The sequence below is a fragment of the Neofelis nebulosa genome, chromosome 3 (assembly GCF_028018385.1).
Source record: "Neofelis nebulosa isolate mNeoNeb1 chromosome 3, mNeoNeb1.pri, whole genome shotgun sequence".
Classification (NCBI taxonomy): Eukaryota; Metazoa; Chordata; class Mammalia; order Carnivora; family Felidae; genus Neofelis; species Neofelis nebulosa.
The window spans coordinates 80,412,700-80,437,638 of NC_080784.1; the positions used below are offsets into that span (position 1 = coordinate 80,412,700).

General features: G+C 40.1%; 1 protein-coding gene across 4 annotated transcripts in view; it reads left to right on the top strand.

Moving 5' to 3' along the window:
• Positions 1 to 24,939, top strand: part of NR3C2 (nuclear receptor subfamily 3 group C member 2) — a 358,647-nt gene that overhangs the window by 172,806 nt on the left and 160,902 nt on the right. The window lies entirely within an intron of this gene.

The following is a 24,939-nucleotide window of genomic DNA, read 5'->3' on the forward strand; positions in this document are numbered from 1 at the left end:
TGTATAAATATATGTGTTTGTGGCAAATTGAAATTTTAATATCAGGATCGTGTCTGTGATTTAAGTTGTGTTCCATACAGAATAATTGCATTGAACAGCTGCTTCAGATTCCAGGTCCCTGCTTCAGTCCTACCGTTGTTCTAACTGAAGGTTTCTAAACCAGTACACTAAATTAAACATTTGACTGAGATTCTCTAGGTATATTTAGGCTAGCTTTGCTTCTGTCCAAGTAATTGTACTTCCTGAGGAGAGGTAGTCTTTTAGATTGTGTTCTCCTTCCTCCGTCCTCACTTGTAAGCCATTAATTACCATCAGACTTAGATGGTTTTAGTAATATTGACTATATGATTGGCTGAAGTGTAGAATTTTTGCTCTTAGTAGCAGCATTATTGCATCCCTGATGCTTATTTTACCGAGGAACTCAACACTAAGACTCCTGTAGGTTTATTTCTCGGGCAGTTTTCTGGGGATGAACTACTGCTTCAGAGACTTAAAGCACTTGAATGTTTCATCTTTGTTTTGCTGGTGACCACAGGAAGCTGGTGTCCTCAGTTCTGGATGGAAAGGCTGACCAACTCATTATTTCTATGCTTCTAGGATTGGTTTCGTGTTATTTAATTAATATTACATGATTTTACATTATTTACACTATTAATTATTTAATAGTCCCGAAACTCAGCATTGAATTGGTAATGGGAGTTCTGTATTTCTTTCTCAGAATATGGGCTCTTGGTTACAGGTGACAGAAAATCAACACAAACAGGCTTAAGCAGCAGTGGAAATTCATTGGCTCCCATAACCGTAAAGCCCTGGCGTAGGCTTGGCTTCAAACAAGCCATGGTTGTAAACCAGGTGGCTAGAACTCCATTGCATTCTCTCCAGTGCTTGACTTTGCTCTGGCTCTGTTCTCATCCAGGCTCTCTCATGGTGATGAGATAGCCACCAGGACCTCATTAAAAAGAAGTTCTCTGTTCCCAGCAGTTCTTAGAAAAGCTCCCAGTTAAATCTCCTCTAAGACTGCACTTGGCTCCCATGTTCCCCTCCAAACCAATTACAGTGACCTGGGAATGCAGTGATCTGACAGGCTAGTTCTGGGTAGAGTCAGCCAACTTAAACTACCTACACTAACAGTGGGGAAGAGCATTTCCTGTAGGAAACCATGGATTCTGTTACCAGGAGATTGATTTCTGGAAAATAAATTTGTGCAGTACTGAGATCAGTTTATTTTTTAAGACTTTCCTCACCCACCACTCCCCTCTTTCTATCCTTAACTATATGATTGGCTCAGTAGAAGATAAGATAATAAGGTAAAATTACCTTTGGTACCTTCCTAATGCCACTTTGTACCTTCCAATATAAGGACTCCCCTCTTAGGCTCACTAATTAGTGAACAAAGTAAGGCAATATATAACAATAAAACAGTGTAGAGAGGGCATTTGGAATGGTACCCTCTGTGGTACCCTGCCTGTGGCTCAGCCTTCATATCAGAACCCAAGTTGTGGCTGTTTTCGGAACCTGAACTTCTCTGCTTCTGAAGCAAATGGCTTTCCCAAAGGTTTTGCTTAGTTTTGTTGTTTTAAGTAGTTTCTATGGAAGTAGCTGAGGAAACAGTTGTTTTTGTAACTGAGGTATAAATAAATATGGAAAAACCTTGATGTCTAGACATCCTTTTCTTCCATTGGAAAGTTGATCGATAATAGATAATGAAACTTGATGAGCACCTTTTAAGACTTTTATTAATATAGCTTAGTCCCGGGGCACCTGGGTGGCTCAGTCGGTTAAGCATCCGACTTCAGCTCAGGTCATGATCTCACGGTTCCTGAGTTCAAGCCCTGCATTGGGCTCTGTGCTGACAGCTCAGAGCCTGGAGCCTGCTTTGGATTCTGTCTCTCTCTCTCTGCTCTTCCCCTGCTGGTTGACTGACTCTCTCTCTCTCTCTCTCTCTCTCTCTCAAAAATAAAATAAACATTAAAAATTAAAAAAAATACAACATAGTCCCTATTTTGGGGGGAATTTTGATTTGATTTGACTTTATTTTTTTAATATGAAATTTATTTCAAATTGGTTTCCATACAACACCCAGTGCTCATCCCAACAGGTGCCCTCTTCAATACCCATCACCCACCCTCCCCTCCCTCCCACCCGCCCATCCAGGAAGTAGCGACAGCTAACAAATTGATGAAAAACGACTTAAGCAATATAACGGAACAAGAATTTAGAATAATAGTCATAAAATTAATTGCTGGGTTGAAAAAAGCATAGAGGACAGCAGAGAATCTATTGCTACAGAGATCAAGGGACTAAGAAATAGTCACGAAGAGCTAAAAAATGTTATAAATGAGGTGCAAAATAAAATGGAGGCGGCCATAGCACAGATTGAAGAGGCAAAAGAGAGGGGCGCCTGAGTGGCACAGTCAGTTAAGCGTCCGACTTCAGCCAGGTCACGATCTCGCGGTCCGTGAGTTCGAGCCCTGCGTCAGGCTCTGGGCTGATGGCTCGGAGCCTGGAGCCTGTTTCCGATTCTGTGTCTCCCTCTCTCTGCCCCTCCCCCGTTCATGCTCTGTCTCTCTCTGTCCCAAAAATAAATAAAAAACGTTGAAAAAAAAATTAAAAAAAAAAAAAAGAAGAGGCAAAAGAGAGAATAGGTGAATTAGAAGATAAAATTATGGAAAAAGAGGAAGCTGAGAAAAAGATAAAAATTCAGGAGTATGAGGGGAGAATTAGAGAACTAAGTGGGAATTTTGATTTTAGAGCTCACCTGAGTGAAACCAGACCATGAATTTTGAAAATAAACTTGATCAGAGTGAGGACTTACTTGTTTTTATTTTGTATTTGTATTTCTTTACTGTTTTATCATGTGTGTATGAGAGAGAATATGTGAGAAATTGGACTCTGTTTGTATCAGAACTTTTTTGACTTAATAAAAATAAATTATTTTTATAATACTTTATAGTTGGAAGCACTAGTTTCATAAAATTATGGTATATGGATATATTATTCTTCCCCTTTTATAGATGAAGACAATTGGGATCAGACCCAGTTTATCAATCTATTCAGAATCATTAGACCAAACTTGGACCTGGATTAAAGTCTCAGGACTCCACACCTAGACCCAACCCAACATCTCACAACTCTGAATCTCTCAGTCTACTTCTTTCATTTTCTATAATTTTCAAGCTCATGGAAACTCTACCCTATATGTCATTCGTTCATGCCTACTTGGTGATAATGGTGTGATGTAAGCATTGAGAAGACATAATTTGGTCTATATTATAGTGTATATAAAAATATATAATACATATATATAACACATAAATATATATAATACATGTGTGTATATATATACGTGTGTGTGTGTGTGTGTGTGTGTGTGTGTGTGTGTGTATGGATAGATAGATAGATAGATAGATAGATAGATAGATAGATAGATATCGGGCTTTCCCTGATAACCTTAAGCTCTTCCTTAGATTATAAAAGCAGAGAATTCAAGAAGCAGTAGATAGAGGGAGCTGGGATAAGGGGAGCCAGGTAAGCTGAAAAGAGCTAACCACACCAAGCTCAGAACTGGAAGCATCCACTAGAGTGGAGGCAGGAAGAAAGATGAAACAGTCTGAGCTCTGAGTTTACTGGTTTAGGGCTTTATGCCCTAGAGCATTCCACTCTAAAGCTTTGTATAATAGTGTAGTAGTAACGGTGTAAGGAGACTGCAAATCATTTGTTAAAAGTATAAATTATGGGGACACCCGGGTGGCTCAGTTGGTTAAGCACCTGACTCTTGATCTCGGGTCAGGTCATCTCATGGTTCATGGGATTGAGCTCCACATCAGGCTCTGCGCTGACAGTGCAGAGCCTGCTTGTGATTCTCTTTCTCTCTTTCTCTCTCTCTCTCTCTCTCTCTCTCTCTCTCTCTCTCTCTCTGTCTCTCTCTCTCCCTCCCTCCCTCCCTCCCTCCCTCCCATCCACACTTTCTCAAAATAGGTAAATAAACTTAAAAAAAAAACATTAAAAATGTGTAAATTATGTTCTTTGTGTTCTGTTTAATGGGACATATATATGTGCTTATTTTTTTTCATCTTAAACATTTAATATAAAAAAAATTAGAAGTCTCATCCAGAACAGCTTATTTTCCAATAATGTCAGTTAAGAGCCATATTATTGTACGTTACAAATGGAAGTTTATAATTTTGTTTTTAAATTTGAATTGCTTATTTGCCTTGAATGTTTGTCAAGACCTTTCTATCCTAAAAAGAAAAAGAATAAACATTTATATATTTATATTTTGTAAGTAGGGTTCTCCCTTGGTGGAAACTGGACTGGTTTTAGGGTCAGAGGATTTAGTTTTAATTTCTGGCTCTGTCACTCACTAGGTATGAGAGTAAGACATTATTTAATTTTTTTAATTAAAAAAATTTTTATAACGTGTCATTATTTAATTTGCCTATATAATTTCTTTATATCTAAATAGGGAAAGTAGTATTGCCCTACCTAATGCTAAGAAAAATAAAATGGAAACAAAATGTTTTTGCAGATTTTATAAATCATCAAGTGGTATCAAAATATTAGATTTATTCTGTAGAATCAAATGCTACAGTTCTCTGGTTAATGTCTTTAGAGAGAGATCGTGTAAGTGGTACAATAATGTGGCACTTTTAGGTTTTTGTTTTTTCTTCATTAGGTTTTTATTTTTCCTGTAATACATTATTTTCTTCATAGAGCTCCCTTGGAGGTTGTAAGATTGTTCTAGCCTAGGAGTTTTCAAAGTTCTCAGAGGGCATGTGGGAGAAGTGGGCAGAGGGTCTGCCAGAATTTTCTGGAGAGGCTGTCCCACATGTTCCAACTCAGCCTAGACTGTTGATATTTACCCCATAATTGACCCTCTGTCACCCATGCAGGCAGTCTTGCCTTTGGAAGTTGCATAGTGAGAGAAAATATTAAGAGCCACCAACCTACTGGACCTTCAGCTCCTCTGTGAGATGTCTTTAGGGTGAGACAGTCTTATCTCCAGAACGGAGCAAGACTATAGATATAGAGTAGCCACCAAATAAATGTTTGAATGTACACATGAATGTTTACACGTGGCATGAGAGCAGTTAAGGTTAAGTGACTTCCCTGCAAATCAGGAAATTAGCAATGAAACCAGCGCAAGAGTTGGTGCAGGCTTTTGACCTTCTAATCTGCAACTTGTAATTCTAGTCTGAGTTTTTACTCTCTGTCTCTTTCCAACTGTAAATTGCCATTAGTTTCATCTCATGTGTATTTTATTTTGTGATCCCTCAGTGGACAGAGGCGACTACATTCACTACACTATTTTATAACCTAATTTCCTTTTTGGATACCCAGTGTACAAGCAGTGTCTGGAAGACACAGCTACCACAAATCACTGAAGAGGTACAAGGCTATGAAAGGACAGAGTTCATTATTATGTAAAGTCAACTGGATTTATATTTTTGCAAGCAGACCTGTTAGGCTAAAGAGTGCAAATCTTGGTAAGGTCAGCCAAATCATGTAATGTCAGTTTCCATACTTAGACATTTCCTTTTTTTTTTTTTTTTATTTAAAAATTTTTTTTTTTTCAACGTTTTTTATTTATTTTTGGGACAGAGAGAGACAGAGCATGAACGGGGGAGGGGCAGAGAGAGAGGGAGACACAGAATCGGAAACAGGCTCCAGGCTCTGAGCCATCAGCTCAGAGCCTGACGCGGGGCTCGAACTCACGGACCGCGAGATCGTGACCTGGCTGAAGTCGGACGCTTAACCGACTGCGCCACCCAGGCGCCCCTAGACATTTCCTTTTAAGTAAGAGACTTACAAATCTATATCCTGAAACAAAATAACTTTAAGAGGTACAATTGCAGATTAATCAAAAGATTCCTCAAATAGGCAGAATTTTAAGGTAACCAAGCCTCTGAACATGTATTTCAGTCTTAACATATGTAGTTCACAGCATGTAGATTTGAAAATCTTTAAATTTATAGTTTATTCTTTGAAAAAAAATTTTTTAAATGTTAATTTTTGAGAGAGCATGAGTGGGGGAAGGGCAGAGAGAGAGAGAGAGACAGACAGACAGACAGACAGACGAGTCCGAAGCAAGCTCCGGGATCTGTCAGCATAGAGCCCGATGTGGGTCTCGAACTCACAGACTGTGAGATCGTGACCTCAGCCAAAGTCGGACGCTCAACCAACTGAGCCACCCAGGTACCCCTATACTTTACTCTTTGAGGTAACTGTTGTTAAGGAAATGTGATGGTTGGTTAATAGTTAATTTCCTTTGCTTTATAAAATTAACGATTAAACTGAACAGGTCCAGAGGAACTTGTCTCACTGTGTCATATACCCACATTAGCCCTATCACTGCAATGTGAGCAAGTGGGAGGTGCAGGGGGGTGGGGATGGGCACAATACACTTGCACCCCAAAATAGAGAACTTGAATTTAGTGGACACACACTATTCAGGGTGGCATTATATAATAATTGAAATATAGGTATTCCCTTATAACTTGAAATATAAAATTAAGGAAATGATAATGCAAGGAAATAACATATATTTATTAGATGTCTTCAGTTCATGCTACGATACAGCCCTCAGTGTCTCCATGAGCCGTGTACAGGGAGCTAAAGAACATCAAAGTCCATTGTCACTTACAGAACTGCTGAGTCAGAGATAGGAAACCAAGGACTGTTCTGGCTTACAGTTTTCTCATAAAACTCTTTAAAGATGATTTCTTTCCTTTACCAGATGTTAGGAAATGGATAACCTGGTTCTTTCTACTCACTTATTTTAAGAGCTTAAATAAATATCTATTCAGTAGATTATATCTACGGTTTTTATTAACTCTCCCTTCCTCCTTGTATAATCATAAGGCTTTAGTGTTAATTGCACGTTTGCCCAGATTTTTTGTAGCCCTTGAGTTAGTTGCTATGGGAACATCCAAAGCCATGACATTTAGGCTAACCTGGAAGGTCAGGGAAGGCTTCTTAAAGAATTGACCCCCAAACTGAATCTTGAAAGATTAAAATTGGCTGTGGTGAGGAGGAATAAGGATAGTCTGTCTGCACAGGGCACCAGAAGCAATTTTGTGTTAACCACTTTGAAAATTGAGATGTGAGTAGAAGGTGAAGCTAAGTGTGCAGATTGGGTCCAGGTCTCGGACTGTTAGGCAGGGCCTGAACTTATCCTTGGGCAAAACAGAACCTCTGGATGTTTTCAGCAGAATGGCAGGCTCAGTTTTGCATTTAATATCTGGATTTAGGGTGGTATGCTTATTTAAAGAGTTCTGGTGGCTGTTTTAAATCACTTTGGTAAGAGATGTCCAGGGAAAGAACTAGACCATCAGTGTTAGGCATTGAGAGGGGAGGGGTAGTTAACGAGACTATCTGGGAAGGAACATTAGCAGTTCTATATTGGAGGTAAAGAAGCAAAGATCTAAGATGATCCCCTAGGCTCAGCTGCTGATATTAGTAACACTGGAGAGGGAGTTTATTTATTTGATATCTACTAAATGCCAGACACCATTCGAGGCATACCTAGACAGACATCTTGAATGAAAGGACATGTGAAATGAACAAAGATCCCTGCCCTGGTGGAGCATACATTCCAGTGAGAGGTGGTGGGGAGATTAGACACAATAAATGAGTTATTTATGTAGCACATGAAAAAAAAAACGATGGGGGGGGGGGGGGAAGGGGCATTGCCAGGATAAAGGAGATTGGAATGAGGTTCGATTTAGGACATTGAGTTTGAAATGTCTATAGGACATTCAGGTGTGCCTAACACAAAGTTGGAGATAAGATGCAGAAGGTTGGGGAACAAGGTAGGATTGAAAATAAAGATTTTGGAGTTATCATCCATGAAAATAGATGCATTTGCCCAAGAAATGGGTGTTTAGACAAAGAATGTGCCATGGTTAGAACCTTACAGAATATGAAGGTAGGACATCGTGTGTGTGTGTGTGTGTGTGTGTGTGTGTATGTGTGTTATACATGTATGAGTAATTTTTTCTCTCTCTAAGTTGCACACAGAAAGCCCCAGTTAACTTGGTCTCTGTTTATTCCAAGTTTAGCTAGACATCAGACAGTTTTGCATATGTGGAATTTTCAATCCCAGTTTTTGTTTTTTATTCATCATTAAGCCTTGATTATTATTGAATCTCAGTCCAGAGCTCACAGCTAAACATGATGTAAAGGGGATTTGATTTGTTAACCAGTGCAGAGATGATGCCAAACATGTAGCAGGTGCTCAAGCAACATTTGCTGATTGACTACTTGATAACTATTTGTTTGTTTATTTATTTATTTATGGTTTTTTTTTTATTTTTGAGACAGAGACAGAGCATGAGGAGGGGAGGGGCAGAGAGGGAGACAGAATCCGAAGCAGGCTCCAGGCTCTGAGCTGTCAGCACAGAGCCTGACATGGGATTCGAACTCACAGACCATGAGATAATAACTTGAGCTGAAGTCAGACACTCAGCCAACTGAGCCACCCAGGCACTCTTATCCCATTTATTCTTCATGACAGCTTTCTTAAATCTGAAAGCTTGGTGAATTTTGAAAGGTAGTATCTTTAAATTTGAACTCTAAGCAGTTGTGACAAAAAAAACCACAATGTATTTTAACTAGGCTTTTTGGTATGGTCCTTGAATTTTTAAAACTAATAGCAGTCATAGTAAATATTTGAGTACTTATTTTGTGCTCATTATGCTAATAATTTTATTGTATATTCTCGTTTTAATCCTCATAATAACCCTATGAAATAGGTATGATAATTATCTGCCCTCATGTTAGATATCTGCCATCTGAGACATGTGAGAAGTGAGCGAGTAGTCCAAGATCGCTCAGACTGAAGGAAGTGGGATTGGAACTCAGGAAGTCCAGGCATTTTGACTCTGTGTACTTAACACATAAACTATACTGCCTCTCCCAAGAGTTACAAAGATCCCAACTATTTTTACCCACCAAAAAGTAGGGCAACATCTCTGGCTTCAGAACACTTATGAAGAGCACATTATAATTTAACAGTTATCTCGCTATACTCTAAATAATTAACTCCTAGCCATTTCAAGTTGAAACTTTAATTTGAATTTCTGTTGCCCTGATGGGAAAGAAATTGGGTAGTCTCTATTTTTTTCTTAAGGAATGATCTCCATACTTAAAAAAAAAAAAGTCACCATTACCATCCTGAAGTACCTCTTTAACATCTTGATATTAATCTAAAGCTTTATTTAAAAATTTTATCTTCCTGTGTTTCATTTCCTGTGTGTGATAAAAATTAGATGTAGCCTATCAGGTTCAGAGAATCATTGTGAGAATGGCCTTCCTCATACAAGGCTGAAAGCTACGAATTCCTCAGGTCTTGTTGTCTTCTTTATGCCTAGTGGCTCAGAACCATACCCAAGCGCCATAGGACACAGAGCTGCTGTCACAGAACTTGCACTCACGGTGTAATCAGGATCATACAACTTACATGATGTGATACTTTGACACCGGAAATATGAAAATTGCTAAATTGAGTGCAGTCAAATGCCAAAATAGCATCCTGGAAGGATGGGGAATATGAGGAGGCATTTAGGCATTAAGGAGAAGTGGGCGGAGGAGGAACAGGAAGGTGGAGCCTGAACTTGAGCCTGCTTGCTTGCGCAGGCCCAGATCAGGGGACAGCCTGGCCAGAGCAGGCAACCGAACAAAGACACAAGGGCCGCATTACTTAAGGCCCTCAAATTGGAATGAGAAATCGCAGCCCTTCTCCTAAATACATCAAGTCTTTTAATAAGTTCTTCACAGTGGAAAAAAATCAGTGCAGTGGCCCAGGCAGTTTTGTCCCTTGGTGTGGTACAGTGGCTTATGGCAGGTGCCCTCTAGAGGATGGATGACAACTGAGATGGGATTGTGGATGACAGAGTAGAAAGCACTTAATTTGGGACAGCATTTGTGCCCTTGAGCAAAAGGCCTGATTTGAGTGGTGACAGGGAAGAATTGGCAGGAGCCGATGGTGGATTAGTTTGGGGAAGGAGGGCAGAGACTGGAGAAGGAAACACTTTAAGAACAGAGACGATGAACATTGGGGTGCCTGTGCCTCTTCGTATCAGCAATTTTGTATCGTTTGGATAAATTGCTGGGTTATAGGGTAGTTCTATTTTTTAATTTTTCGAGGAACCTCCATGCTGTTTTCCAGAGTGACTGCACCAATTTGCATTCCCACCAACAATGCAAGAGGGTTCCCATTTCTCCGCATCCTCACCAACACCTGATGTTTCCTGTGCTGTTAATTTTAGCCATTCTGACCGGGGTGAGGTGGTGTCTCATTGTGGTTTTGATTTGTATTTCCATGCTGATGAGTGATAGTGATAAAAAAGAATGAAATCTTGCCATTTGCAACAACGTGGATGGAGCTAGAGTGTATTATGCTAAGCAAAATAGTTTGGCAGAGAGATACAAATATCATATGATTTCACTCACGTGGAATTTGAGAAACTCAACAGATGAACATAGGGGAAGGGAAGGAAAAATAAGATAAAAGCAGAGAGGGAGACAAACTGTAAGAGACTTAAATACAGAGAAGAAAATGAGAGTTGCTGGAGAGGAGGTGGGATGGGGGTTGTCCCATCCATAAATGGGTTATGGATCGTATGGATAAATGGGTTATGGACATTAAAGAAGGCACTTGTTGGGATGAGCACTGGGTGTCATATGTAAGAGATGAATCACTGGGTTCTACTCCTGAAGCGAAGACTACACTGTATGTTAACTAACTTGAATTGAAAAAAAAAAAAAAAAAAAATAGACATGACGGATAAGTGAAGTTGAGAACTGGTGAATCTGTGGCAGTCAGTTCTCCAAAAGGGATAAAGCAGTCCAGGTAAATAGGAATGGAAAAGCAGCGACAAAATTCTGAAAAAGTTCCCTTTCTACCTGGAAATATTTTCTTGAAATGTTTAAAACAAACGGCATAGTTAAGTATGAAGCATGTTGGCAGACGGCCTTAGTTTTAGGTAGTCGATGTCAGTGGCTGCTCTGGATATTTGGTGCAGTGTGTGTGGGAAGCTACACAATGAAGTTGAAAGGCTGGCGAAGGTGTTGGGCCCACAGCACCTATGGAGCAGGCTCACTGGCTGTAGTGATCATTGGGGGGACTTGTGCTGTTGTTACTTCTCATAGTAGAGGTACTAAATGATGATTTCAACAGCTTAGGGCCCCATAGGGAGCCACAAATACATGAAGCTATTTATGGTTGAGAAGGCAGAAAAATTCTGTAGCAAATAAAAAGATGCCAGTGTTTCAAGTCCCTAAAACTTTTCCTGTAAGTTTTTGCTCTTTAAAGACAGATCTGGGGCACCTGGGTGGCTCAGTCGGTAAGGCGTCCGACTTCAGCTCAGGTCATGATCTCACAGTCCGTGAGTTTGAGCCCCGCGTCAGGCTCTGGGCTGATGGCTCAGAGCCTGGAGCCTGCTTCCGATTCTGTGTCTCCCTCTCTCTCTGCCCCTCCCCTGTTCATGCTGTGTCTCTCTCTGTCTCAAAAATAAATAAAAACGTTAAAAAAAAATTTTTTTAATAAAAAATAAAGGCAGACCTATCTAGTGTAGTGATTTTTTCCCTTTTCACCTTATTCCTTGGTATCTGTTCACTGCCCATGCTGACTTCGTAGGTGGGAAACAGAGAGAGGCCGATAATGATTTTTCTAGAGACAAGCAGATAGGTGTAGCACATACATACTTCCAGAGCTCTGCCCCACCTCCCTTGATCACCCAGTGATTGCTGTTCCTCAGGCTAAGGAGCAAGGGAAACCCCGAATGTCAACAAGAGGACTTCAGAACCACCTGGAATTGTCACAAAGCCCTCTGTGCACATGCACACATTCTCTCACACTCAACGCACCTCCTTCCAACATCATAGGTCAAATCCACAACCGGAGAAGAGCAGATTGACGCTCCGGAATGGAGCTCACAGCTCTTCATGAGCAATGTAGATTGTTTCCATTTTGCCCTTGGGTTGGCCCCATTTGAAGCTCTGTAATAAATGCTAGCTCTTGGAATTTGTTGACTATAAGGTTCCATTTACAAAGGCATCACCTTCCTGTATGTGCTGTGTTGCTAATTAACAGTGAACTTTTATACCTCACAGAGCAAAGAACAATCCCTAAGGGAAGAGTGAGAAATGTATTTTCTTTTTACAGGTAGAAGACTAAAGCCTCCATTAAATCACTGGCATTTGACAACCTAATACATGATTACAAACATGTTTTGTTTACTTTTCTAAAGGTAAAACATGAAATAAAGCAAATGGAATAAAACAACAGATTAAAGGATATAAATCTAGAAGGGAATCGTAACTGTCAGCAAGAACTGAAGAGTCACTTCCAGCATATTAGCTGAGGAGTAGACAGGGTGAGGTTTTTAGGAAGTTTAATGTAAATTTTAAATTACGTGTATCATTGTAGTATAGGTCAGGTGCATTAACTTGTATTCTTCTATTTCAGTAGATCAAAACTATATAATTTGAAAACTAAAAGGGAGATATCTCCTCCTCCTCCCTTCTAATCCCTTCTTAAATTTGATTTTCTTCTCCAATTCAGGAGGAAGAACCTCGGCTTGAGTTCCCAGATTTATAACACCCTCTTCCAAGGCATCCTGATCACTTACTGATTTTTTAATTGTTGTCATCCCACAATTTTTACACTTACTGTGTGAGTCCTCTGCTAAGAGGTCATATAATAAAACCTTACCAAGATAGGTTTTAAAGTCCATTTTTTAATGGAGAATGATAGAGCAGAAAGAGAATTAGCCTGGGGTCAGACAAGGTGGACTTGAGTCCAGAATGGTGCTACTCACTCTGACACTTTGAGCAGATAATTGAACATCTGTTTCCTCTTCTATAAACAAGAGAAATTAAATCTTGAAGTCATCAGCCCTACCCATCCCTCAGAGTTAGGAAGATGAAACCGAGTACATGTATGTTTAAACTGCTTTAGAAACAATAAAGGCTTGCTTTACAAACATTACATTTAAAAAAGAATTTTCTCCTACTTAGGAAGCAATTTAATCAATATACTTTGGTTCACAATAAAATGCGGAATATTTAAACTGTGGCTACTTTATGTATGTTAAGTATTTGCTTTGAAGGAAAAACCAGTAAAAACTAAAGTGTCTGTTACTTTAGGCAAGACTAGGAGTTTTGACCTCTTTGTCACTAGTTGAGGCAGATCTATATTGTTACGAGTATTGTATGCCAAAGGGCGGTGGTGGGGAAACCTTTGTGTTTAAGGTCAGGATTTAAATGTAATCCACCTGAATACAGAATCAGAGAACAAAGGATATTTCAACATCTTAACCATTTGCAAGATCCCAGCCACTTTTTACTTTTTTTTTTTTTTTTTGATTAACCATACCAAGATTTCTAAAACATACTGCCTTCTCTTACTCTCCCACTCTTGACAAATGACTTAATTGGAAAACCAGTGGACAATTAGTCTAGGTTGATTATTTTTCATCTGGCCTACACCATAGCATTTTCCCAGTTGAACCAGGCTCATCAATTTGATATTGCTAGCATTATATAAGTACTAATTGTTTTGTTTTTCACTATCTCATATGAACTAGAGTTGAATTCAGAAAAACAAAAAAAAAGAATGGAGTACTGGTAGCCATTCATTAGAAATATTTTTTAAAATTTACTGTTTGTTTTTTTTTTTAATTTTTTTTTCAACGTTTTTTATTTATTTTTGGGACAGAGAGAGACAGAGCATGAACGGGGGAGGGGCAGAGACAGAGGGAGACACAGAATCGGAAACAGGCTCCAGGCTCCGAGCCATCAGTCCAGAGCCTGACGCGGGGCTCGAACTCACGGACCGCGAGATCGTGACCTGGCTGAAGTCGGACGCTTAACCGACTGCGCCACCCAGGCGCCCCTAAAATTTACTGTTTTTAAAGATGAATAGATGGAGAAATAGTTATAGAAAATGCCATTATTAAATGATACTAGATAAAAAAAAATTCCTTCAAACAACTTTCCATCTCAATTTTTAAAATTAAATGTGCTTCTGACACATCTGATTAGGATTTAGATTTATTTGAAGAGCTTTAGTTGCTCTAATTGGTGATAGTTAAAATTCAAAATATTTATGTTATGTCTCCCAAATACTGAAATAGCTGACCTTTGCCTAATTGATTTAACCAGCATCTCACAAGACAGAGTTGTAATAGTGACTGAGGTCAGAAATCACTGAAATGTAGAAAGGTCCAAAGCTTGGAGAGCAGGTGAGGAGAGGGCAGGGCCAGAAGCAGGGACCCAACAGGGCCAGAGCCAATGAGGCATAATGCAGTCGTTGAAAATGGAAAGGAAAATGCCCCCACCTGTGGCATAGTGTAGAGTCGGACCTCGACCCAGGCATCTTCATTCAATGCAGCAAACACTGTCGAGTGCTTACTATGTGCTAGGCCCTGGGGGTGTGCTGCAGTCCAGTCCTATTAATGAAAAGACATGAGGATCCCAGATACCACCTTTTATATCATTCTAAGCAGTGTTTTGTTCTGTTTTGGTTTTTTCCCCTCTAGATTTTGAAAATTACCTATAAAGCAAACTAGGGGCACCTGGGTGGCCCAGTGGGTTGAGCATCTGACTCTTGATGTCACCTTGGGTCGCGATCCCAGGGTTCTGGGGTTGAGTCCCATGTGTCAGTCTCCGTACTGAGCATGGAGCCTGCTTGGGATTATCTCTTTCTCCCTCTGTCCCTTCCCCCTCCCCCACACTCGTGTGTGCTTGCTCTCTCTTTCAAAAAAATACAAAATAATGATGAGCCTTAGGAATTAACTTTGTCTTTTCCAGTGAAGCTGTACAAACTGTATAAAATTCAAATGGAACTGGTAAAGATTTCCTTTTTTTTTACAAAGATTCTCACTGTTGAACTCCGTTTACTAAGCAGAAAATTGGAGTTTTCAAATACTGGTAGCTATTTAAGAGAGTAAGTTGTAATTTATAGTCATGATCCACAGGGAGAGGATGAGAACAAAATAGAAATTATTTTAGTATCAAAAATTAGCCTCTATTGAGCCATTAATACATCTTTTGTAAAAACAAGTGAGACATTTAAAGCAATTTTAAATTATTTTAAAAAATCAAGCAAATTATCTTTACTATAGTGAGGGGGGCATGTCATAAGTGTAACATAAAATATGGATTTTCTTTTTTTATTAGGTTTATTTTTTTTTGAGAGAGAGAGTGCATGCGCACGCACGTGGGAGGGGGCAGGCAGAGAAAGAGAGGAGAGAGAATCCTGATCAGGCTCCACACTGCTAGCACAGGACCCGATGCGGAGCTTGAAGTCACAAACCGCGAGATCATGACCTGAGCAGAAATCAACAAGTTGACCAACTGAGCCACGCAGGCACCCCTGGGTGTTTTCATTTATGTAGAAAAATGGAGTAGACTTTCCTATTTTGTATTTACCATAACTTACCATTACACAAGTAATAATTGTGCTTTTTTTTTTTTACCATCCAATATGACTTGATATTATAATTTTAAAAACAATAGTAATTTGGGGCGCCTGGGTGGCGCAGTCGGTTAAGCGTCCGACTTCAGCCAGGTCACGATCTCGCGGTCCGTGAGTTCGAGCCCCGCGTCAGGCTCTGGGCTGATGGCTCGGAGCCTGGAGCCTGTTTCCGATTCTGTGTCTCCCTCTCTCTCTGCCCCTCCCCTGTTCATGCTCTGTCTCTCTCTGTCCCAAAAATAAATTTAAAAAAAGTTGAAAAAAAAAAACAAACCAAAAAAGCAATAGTAATTTTGTAAGAGTATTAATAGGCATTAATAAAAATCCCTGTTTTTAAGAGAAAATAGAGAAATACCATTATTAAATGGTTTTAAATATAAAATTACTGCAACTTTTCCTTAAAATTTTTTAAATGTGTTCAGCATGTCTGATTATGACTTTTTGAAGAACCTCAATCATTGACTAGACTACAAGAGGAATATTGTTTCAGATAGTCGTAACTGTGGTGCTTCCAATAAAGATTAAAAAAAAAAACAAACCTGTGTTAATTTTTTTTTCAGTTACTGAGATATGTTTAAGATTTAAGTTGAAACATTTTTCAATGTATAAATAGTTTTTCCTTTAGTAATTGCATTATGACCTCATTCTGTTATGCATTATAGATGACTTGTTTTTAGGAAAAACAACTTCTAAGGGAAATGTCATTGGGACACCTGGGTGGCTCAGTCAGTTGAGCATCCAACTCTTGTTTTCAGCTCAGGTCCTGATCCTAGAGTCATGGGATTGAGTCCCAGGTAGGACTCCATGCTGAGCATGGAACCTGCTTGGGATTCTCTCTCTCCCTCTCCCTCTCCCACTCCTTCTCCCTCTCCTTCTCCTTCTGTCTCTCTTCACCACTTGCACACACTCTCTCCCTCTCTCCCTCTCTCAAATAAAAAAAATAATAATAAAATGTCATTATGTAGAGAGGTGTGTACTGTGATGCATTCATGCTGCCTACTGAAGAGCAGTCTTTTTTAAAATAGAAATTGCTGCCTATAGAATCACAGAAAGAGCCTCTGCTTTCTTTCATGTTTTCTAACAAGGGGACAACCAAACATTTTTTTATATTCAGGTTTCTAGAACACATTGCATGTACCCACTCATTCATATTAAAGATCTATTTAAGAATCATTTGGGGGCTCAGTTAGGTCATGATCTTATGGTTCATGGATTCAAGCCCCGCATCAGGCTCTGTGCTGACAGCTCAAAGCCTGGAACCTGCTTTGGATTCTCTGTCTCCCTCTCTCTCTGCCCCTCCCCCCACTCATGCTCTGTCTCTCTCGCTCTCAAAAATAAGTAAACATTAAAACAAAACAAAAAAATGGGGCGCCTGGGTGGCTCGGTTGAGCGTCCGACTTTGGCTCGAGTCATGATCTCATGGTTTGTGAGTTTGAGCCCCGTGTCCAGCTCTGTGCTGATGGCTTAAAGCCTGAGCCTGCTTCGGATTCTATGTCTCCTTCTCTCTCTGCCCCTTCTCTGCTCATGCTTTGTCTCACTCTATTTCTCAAAAATAAATAAATGTAAAAAAAAAAAATTTAAAAACAAAGAATCATTTGAAGGGGCGTCTGGGTGGCTCAGTCGGTTGAGTGTCTGGCTCTTGATTTCGGCTTAGGTCATGATCCCGGGTCGCAGAATCGAGCCCTGTGTCGGGCTCTGTGCTGAGCATGGAACCTGCTTGAGATTCTCTCTCTCACTCCCTCTGCCCCTCTCACTTGTGCGTGCTCTCTCTCTCACACAAAAATAAAAAGAATCTATTGGAAATCAGTTCTAGGCAATGATTTATTTTATATTACACAGGTAAATCATAGAATAAATACTTTGTTTAAGATCATATAATAAAATACTTTTATTGTCATATGAAAAATATGTCATAATTCAATTTCCTTAAACAAAATTTCCATCTAAGACTATATTTTCAGATTCAGTCTAATAAAGCTTAAAGTTGGTTTTTGTTTTTATTGAGGTAACATTATATGTTACATATATATATATATAAATTTTACATATTATCATTTTTAAGTGTAAGTTCAAAGGTATTAAATACTTTCATGTTGTTTTGCAGTCACCACCATCCATCTCCATAACTCTTTTCATCTTGTAGAACTGAAATTCTATACCTGTTAAACAAGAACTCCGCACTCTCCCCTAGCCCCTGGCAACTACCATTATGCTTTCTGTCTTTGTATTTTTTTTTTAAGTTTATTTATTTATTTTGAGAGAGATGGAGACAGCACAAGTGGGGGAGGGGCAGAGAGAGAGCAGGCCTCATGTGGGGCTCGAACCCATGAAGCCATGAGATCATGACCGGAGCCTAAACCAAGAATCGGACACCTAACCAACTGAGCCACCCAGGTGCCCCGTATGTGTTTTTTGTTTTTTTTTTAACAAGTGCTTTTTCTTTCTTTTTTTTTTTTTGTTTAACTATTTTTATTAGTTTTTAATGTTTATTTTTGAGAGAGAGAGACAGAGTGAGTTGGGGAGGAGCAGAGTAAGAGGGAGACACAGAATCCAAAGCAGGCTCCAGGCTGAGCTGCCAGTACAGAGCCTGACATGGGGCTCAAACTCACTACCCATGAGATCATGTCCTAAGCTTACCTGAGCCACCCAGGTGCCCTCTACAAGTGCTTTTTCTTAATTTTAATTATAATTGAAAATAGATGATAAGATCCCATTTTTCACATTGAGTTTAGATGTATGATGTTACAGTCAGCATAGTAACCTTTGGAGCCTTGTGTTCAAATTCTAGTGTTACTGTACACGGTATATTCATCACAGTTAACATTTACTAGCTGCCATTATGAACTAGGCACTGAAATGGAGATTCTGTGGTTTTATTTCTCTATACAGTTTTTATACGAATTAAGTACTATTCTTATTTGTGATGAGGTTAATCAGAAGAATTAAGTAATTTGTCCATAGTCACACACTGAAGGAGAGAGGTAGGAATTGCATGCAGGTCTTTACGACTCTAGGCTCTCTTTTGTTTGTTTTTACCATTATGCACTACTGGCCTTGGGACCTGGGGAAAGTTATCAGCCTCTCCCTGATTCCTAGCTGTAAAATGAAGACCAGTGATTCCTAGTTTAGCATGGTATTTTGGCAATTGGAGGTGATGTATGCCAATTACCTGGCAGTTGTAGACATTAAATAAATGATAGCTTTTCAGAGTGTTCTTATTACTTGTCAGACTAGACATAGACCACAGATTATGCAGAGCTCTCCAAGTGCTACCTTGGTGGAATAGTATATAAAATGTCAGGGGAACAATAATTTTATATGTCAGATTCCACCCCCTCCCCACGTGTATTAAATATAAAATGTGTATTCAAAACCAGTAAGAGGCTTCTTTGAATCCTGGTGAGAGTAAATACCATTGGAATCAAGTGCAGACCTAGGGCAAGCAACTTTTTCAATTGTTAAAATAGCTCTGTTTTATTATCAAATAGGGTGATGGATGACATTAAAAGCTATAATAGTACAGTAATACTATTTTGTAGAAGAGATTCACTGCATGATATTAGGTAAGGGCACAAATCAAAAGTCCTAAATTGTACTTTTTCTAAAAGGAGACATTTAAGTTCTAACTTGAAACAAAAATTTTACTAAAATTTAGTCCACATAGTCCTAATATGGAAGTATTCTTTTAAAAAACTTGAGAAGAAAGAGAAGGAAAAGCAGTAATTGACGAAAAGAAAAAAATATTAGGCAGTTTCTCTCCCTTCAAGACCAAGTCTTCAGAAATCCAAATACTCTGCAGCTTAGGTTAAGAAGCTGTGAGCTTGCTCCTAAGAAGAAATACACAGCAAAGCTCACTTCCATATCTTCATGTACAAGTGTGATAATAACAGCTTATGTTTGCACATGTCTTCATACCAGTAAACACTTGGAGTTGAGCGGCTTAGGCAGGCTCACACAGCCTAGTAAATGGCAAAGCTTAGATACAACGCTTGGAGTGTGACATATTGGAGAAAAATGGAGAGGGGTGCCCCTTGGTTAAAAATTTTAGCCTGCAGTTGATTTACATTGTCCAAAAATATTTTTTTTTAACTTCTAGTGGTTTTCCCTGGAAATACCAGGTATGCCTACCTCTCTTATCCCAAAGCCTATAGCTGACCCTCTATAAGCAAGTATATAAGCTAATATTAAGAGGGTCCTGTTTACTGAGGATGGCTGTTGTGTCACTGGCCTTTTTTTTTAAATTTTTTTAAATGTTTATTTATTTTAGAGAGAGAGTGCGAGCAGAGGAGGGGCAGAGAGAGAGATGGAGGGAGACACAGAATCCAAAACAGGCTCCAGGGAGACACAGAATCCAAAACAGAGCCCAACGCAGGGCCCAAACTCATGAGCCATTAGATCATGACCTGAGCTGAAGTCGGACCCTCAACCGACTGAGCCACCCAGGTGCCCCATGTGTCACTAGCCTTTTAAACCAACGAAGTCAATAAATGTCTCAATGTGTCAAGCTGGTAGTTTTGTCTGTAGTTAATTGCCAGTTCCACCTGTATGTGCAGCTAACCCTAACCTATTGGTACGTTTTAGCCAGAATTTACTATAATGTAAACTTATTCTCCTACATAAGGGATTGTCTCTCAAACCTACCCATCTTAATACCTTTGCACAGTGCCAGTTGTAAACCATCTAACCACAGGAAACTTTTCTGTTGCGGAAATTATAGCAGGAATCATACAACACTTTTCTTCAATAAACTGGTACCAAAGTCATACTTGGCTCATTGTCAAATCAAAGATGATTTGCTTCCGAAGACTTCTAAATGCTCTACACCCTCGTAAGACATTGCAATGGCTTCATGTTTTTGACCTGTGATTAAGTCATTTAGATTTTCTTTGACATATTCAGGCCACAGGGAGCTAGTCAAGAGCACTGTTGAGAGTTGTTCAAGTGTACCCCATTTAAAGGAGGCCCACTGGGGGGCGCCTGGGTGACTCAGTCAGTTAAGCGTCCAACTTCGGCTCAGGTCATGATCTTGTGGTCCGTGGGTTCAAGCTCCAAATCAGGCTCTATGCTGACAGCTTGGAGCCTGGAGCCTGCTGCGAATTCTGTGTCTCCCTCCCTCTGCCCTTCCCCTGCTCGTACTCTGTCTGTCTCTCAGAAATAAACATTAAATAAATAAACAAGGCCCACTATATGGAGGTCTGTATTTGTTGAAATAAAGATGATAAAAATGAGTCTTCCCATGGTATATCTTCTATCTTCTGTCTTACTCCTGTGTATCAGGAGGTGCCATGGAACCCTTTAAAATCCAGGAATATAGGTCTGGTCTTAAACAGAACTCAGAAAGGAAACTCGGGATCCTGGAAATCCTTTTTTAAAATGAACCATTGGGGCCTGTAAATGAAGGAAAATTAGCTCTTCTTTGAGTTGTTTTTCATGATATTCATCAGCTTATTAGTGATACTTGAGATCCTGTTTATTATGGAACCATCTTTCCCAGAGTTTAAGAAATGCCTTTATAGTGAACTCCCTATCTTAGTTAAAATGGGGGAAAAAAAATCTGGAGAAATCCTTCTACCTAAAATGGTAACCTTCTTGCAACCAATTAATTAATGTTCCTACTTTTATTAGAATCATTTTAATACTGTTTCCTTTGTGCCTTAAGTTTGTCTCTGAGTAGATACATTTTTGATGCGCAGTATATTTTGGGAAATTAAATGTTTGAGGTTTAATGTGATTCACTCCTATACCTCAGCATCTTAAACATAAGAATTAGTTGTCTTTACTTTGTAACAGACTTTTAGACTTCTAATCCTGGGGGATAGTTGATTTGATGATAAAATTGCATCAGTTAACCGGCTTTTTAATAAGTAGTCTTTTCCCCTGCTTATGTAAGAAAATATTTTCTGCGAAATTTTAGGAAAAAAGAATGAAGATAGAATAAATATCTGTCCTTTGAGCATAGCAAGGGATTATATGAAAGCCAGTTGGTGTTGTGATATTTGCTTTACTTGCCCAGTAAATGCAAGGCCCACAGAAATACAGAAATATATATGCTATGGGCTCTTGCCATGTGGAGGGAGAATGCTTCCAAGATTTTTCCTATTTACGTCCTTATATTTATTACATCTCATAGGTCTCCAAACTAAAATTTCTTAATCACATGAGGATTTTGATTTTAGGAAGTGTTTCCAGGGATGCCTGGGTGACTCAGTTGGTTAAACGTCCAACTACACTCAGGTCATGGTCTCTGGGTTAGTGAATTCAAGACCCGTATCGGGCTCTCTGCTGTCGGCACGGGGCCCACTTCAGATCTTCTGTCCCCCTCTTTCTCTGCCCATCCCCCAATCATATGTGCATGCTTTCTCTCTCAAAAATAAATGAACATTGTTTTTAAAAATATTAAAAAAAAAAATAGTGTTGCCAGATTGCTTTCCAAAGATTGCCATAATTTGCATTCTGACCAGGAGTGTATTTCCAGCCTCACCTGTAATAGGTGGTACCACACTCTTTACTTTATGCTAGTTGGATAGGTATCGGTATCATTGTTACCCTCTTTAAAAATGGTGGGAAAAGGGGCGCCTGGGTGGCGCAGTCGGTTAGGCGTCCGACTTCAGCCAGGTCACGATCTCGCGGTCCGTGAGTTCGAGCCCCGCGTCAGGCTCTGGGCTGATGGCTCGGAGCCTGGAGCCTGTTTCTGATTCTGTGTCTCCCTCTCTCTCTGCCCCTCCCCCGTTCATGCTCTGTCTCTCTCTGTCCCAAAAATAAATAAAAAATGTTGAAAAAAAAAAATGGTGGGAAAATACACCCAACATAAAATTTACCATCTTAACCATTTCAGTGTGTGGTTCAGGGACGTTACATGCATTCACGATGTTGTGCAGCCGTCATCACAGTCTACCTCCATTCATTCCCCAGCTCGAACTGTACCCATTAAACCATGACTCCAGGTTCTCCCCTCACCCCCCGCCCCCGGTAGCCTCTAATCTACTTTCTAGATCTACTTTCTAGTAGATTTGACTACTGTAGGTTACCTCATGTAAGTGTATTGGGTATTTGTCTTTTTGTGACTGGCTTATTTCACTTAATGTCAATAAAAATATATTTTTTATGATGAAAGAGAACTCTTCAAGAAAGGATTTGTCCTAGTAGTTACTGATAAAAATCTGTATTTGGATGACATTCATTTATTTCTGTAGTCATGAAAATTTCAAGCATCTCCTGGGTGCCAGATGCTATTCCAGGCACTGGGGGCAGAGCAACACTTTGGCCCTCATAGACCTCATAGATAGAATGGTTTAGTGGGGAAGACAGGTTATTTACAAATAAATAGGTAAAGTAAAGGGCCCCGGGGGGGGGGGGGGGGGGTGCGGGGAGGTGAAGAATTCTGAGATGGAGTATCTGGGTTGCAGGGGAAAGGTTATGTTAGTGTGCTCTCAAAAAGTTCCCCAGAGAAGTAAATGGGACTTAAAAGTTTGAAGTGGAAATAAGCCCTCAGTGTGCCCTGGGTACAATGCAAAGGCCCTGGGGCCGGAAAGAGACTGGAATGATAGAGGAATAAGCAGTGGCCCTTGTGGCTGAAGAATGGGCAAGAGGAGGATGAAATGAGGGTAGTGTAGAGTGAGGGCACAGAGGTGACACCAGATCATGTAGGACCTCAAAGACCCTTGTTAGGAGGTTGGATTTTATTTTTGTAAAGGCACTTGGAAGCAAGACATGGAATGGTTTTCACCCATCAGAGTTCCAGAGAAGTACTGCATTTTATCCCTAACAGTAAGTCCAGAAGGAAGGGAGAGAAATCACAAATCACCACTCTGACAGGCACAACACTTGGCATCTATAATTTTTTCCCATTTTATAGGTGAGGTAAGGAAAGCCTAAGACTTTATTCCCAGTGTCTTTCTGTGGCAAAGAGCCAGATACATACATTCTCCTGTTTCCAGGCCTTTAGTCTTTAAAAACCATTTTAAGATGCGATTGATGTGTAAAAAGTTGTATCCGGACCTTTAGTTGTAAACAATAGGAATGAATGGAAAAGGTGTTTTGGAAAACAGAACTTAGCAGATCTTACATCTGCAATAGCTCTGTTCCTATAACTGGGGAGCTGATTTTACTTACTTAAGTCTCCCACCTGTGCTGAATCACCCCACCCCTAAGCCGGCCTCCATCCCTATTCAGTTCTTCCACTGCCCTTGGGCATTTGGGCAGGAGCCCAATGAAACTACCATCTCCTGGCAGTGAGAGCCTCCCCCTCATTCTAGGCTAGCTACTTCTGCCATGAGAAAAATGTCTGTGTATTCTGACGGCCTTATGGTTGGTGGCAGATGGAACGTTTCAGTAAAATATTCTGGACCTTCACTGTCCAGTATGGTAGACACCAGCCACATGGGGTTTTCGAACACTTGAAATGCGGCCAGTCCTAATTGAGATGTGTCGTAAATGTAAAAATACATACTAGCTTTTGAAAACTTAGTATAAAAAAAAAAAGAATATAAAATACCTTTCATAATTTTTATACTGATTCTATGTTGAATAAATAACATTTTGGGGGAAATTGGGTTAAATAAAAGACCATACTAAAATTAATTTCACTTGTTTATTTTTGCTTTTTAATGTGGCTACCAGGAAATTTCAAGTATTTATCTCCGTGCCTTTTAACTGTTACTCCCTGCCACCGCCCTCACACACACATGCCCGTTTATGCACAGAGGACCTCGTGCCGTGCTTTCCCATCAGACTGCCCTCTGCGTACTAATTGAACAGTACCCTCACGAGAGAGAAGAGAGGGGTGACTCCAGATCCCATGTACGCTGTCTTCTCTGGAGCTTCTAGAGTTCGACCACAGAGAAAAATAAAACAAGCTTGGAAACGTGTCCACAGAACTTTGAAAGGTCCCACAGTCTCCCAAACAAAGGAGAGAGTCTCTTCTCACACTTCAGTTTTTACCTGGTGTTTTATCTCCCCAATTTATCAAAAAGCAGCCAGATCTACTAGACTTACTAGCAGGGTTTAAGAACCGTGCCTTCTGGGGCTTGTGACAATGACCCAGTTGCCCATCCTCTGCCTCTGTGTAGTTGTCCTGGTACTCAGCATGTACTAGGAATTTGGAGAGCACAGAAGACTCTCCACATTCTGTCTTCACTGGGCCTTCCCTCTCAGTAGTCCAGACCAGGGGCAGACTCAGATGGCCTCAGAGGATAAGCAGCCAGGTAAAGGGCAAGGTGAGCCCCAGAGCTGAACTGAAGACCCCCTGCATCAGGCCCACAGGTACCAAGTGCCATGGACCGGGTTGACAAAACTCCTCTTGCCACCTGTGAGCCTGGCCTTCATCAAAAGATGCGTGACATTTAATACTGTCACAGAGACACCACTTTGAATCGCTGTGTGGCGAGGGTGGCGCTGGGGAGCAGATGACAAAGGGTAAGTGACTCCACCCAGCATTCACTCTTCCACTTGGCTTTCTGCCT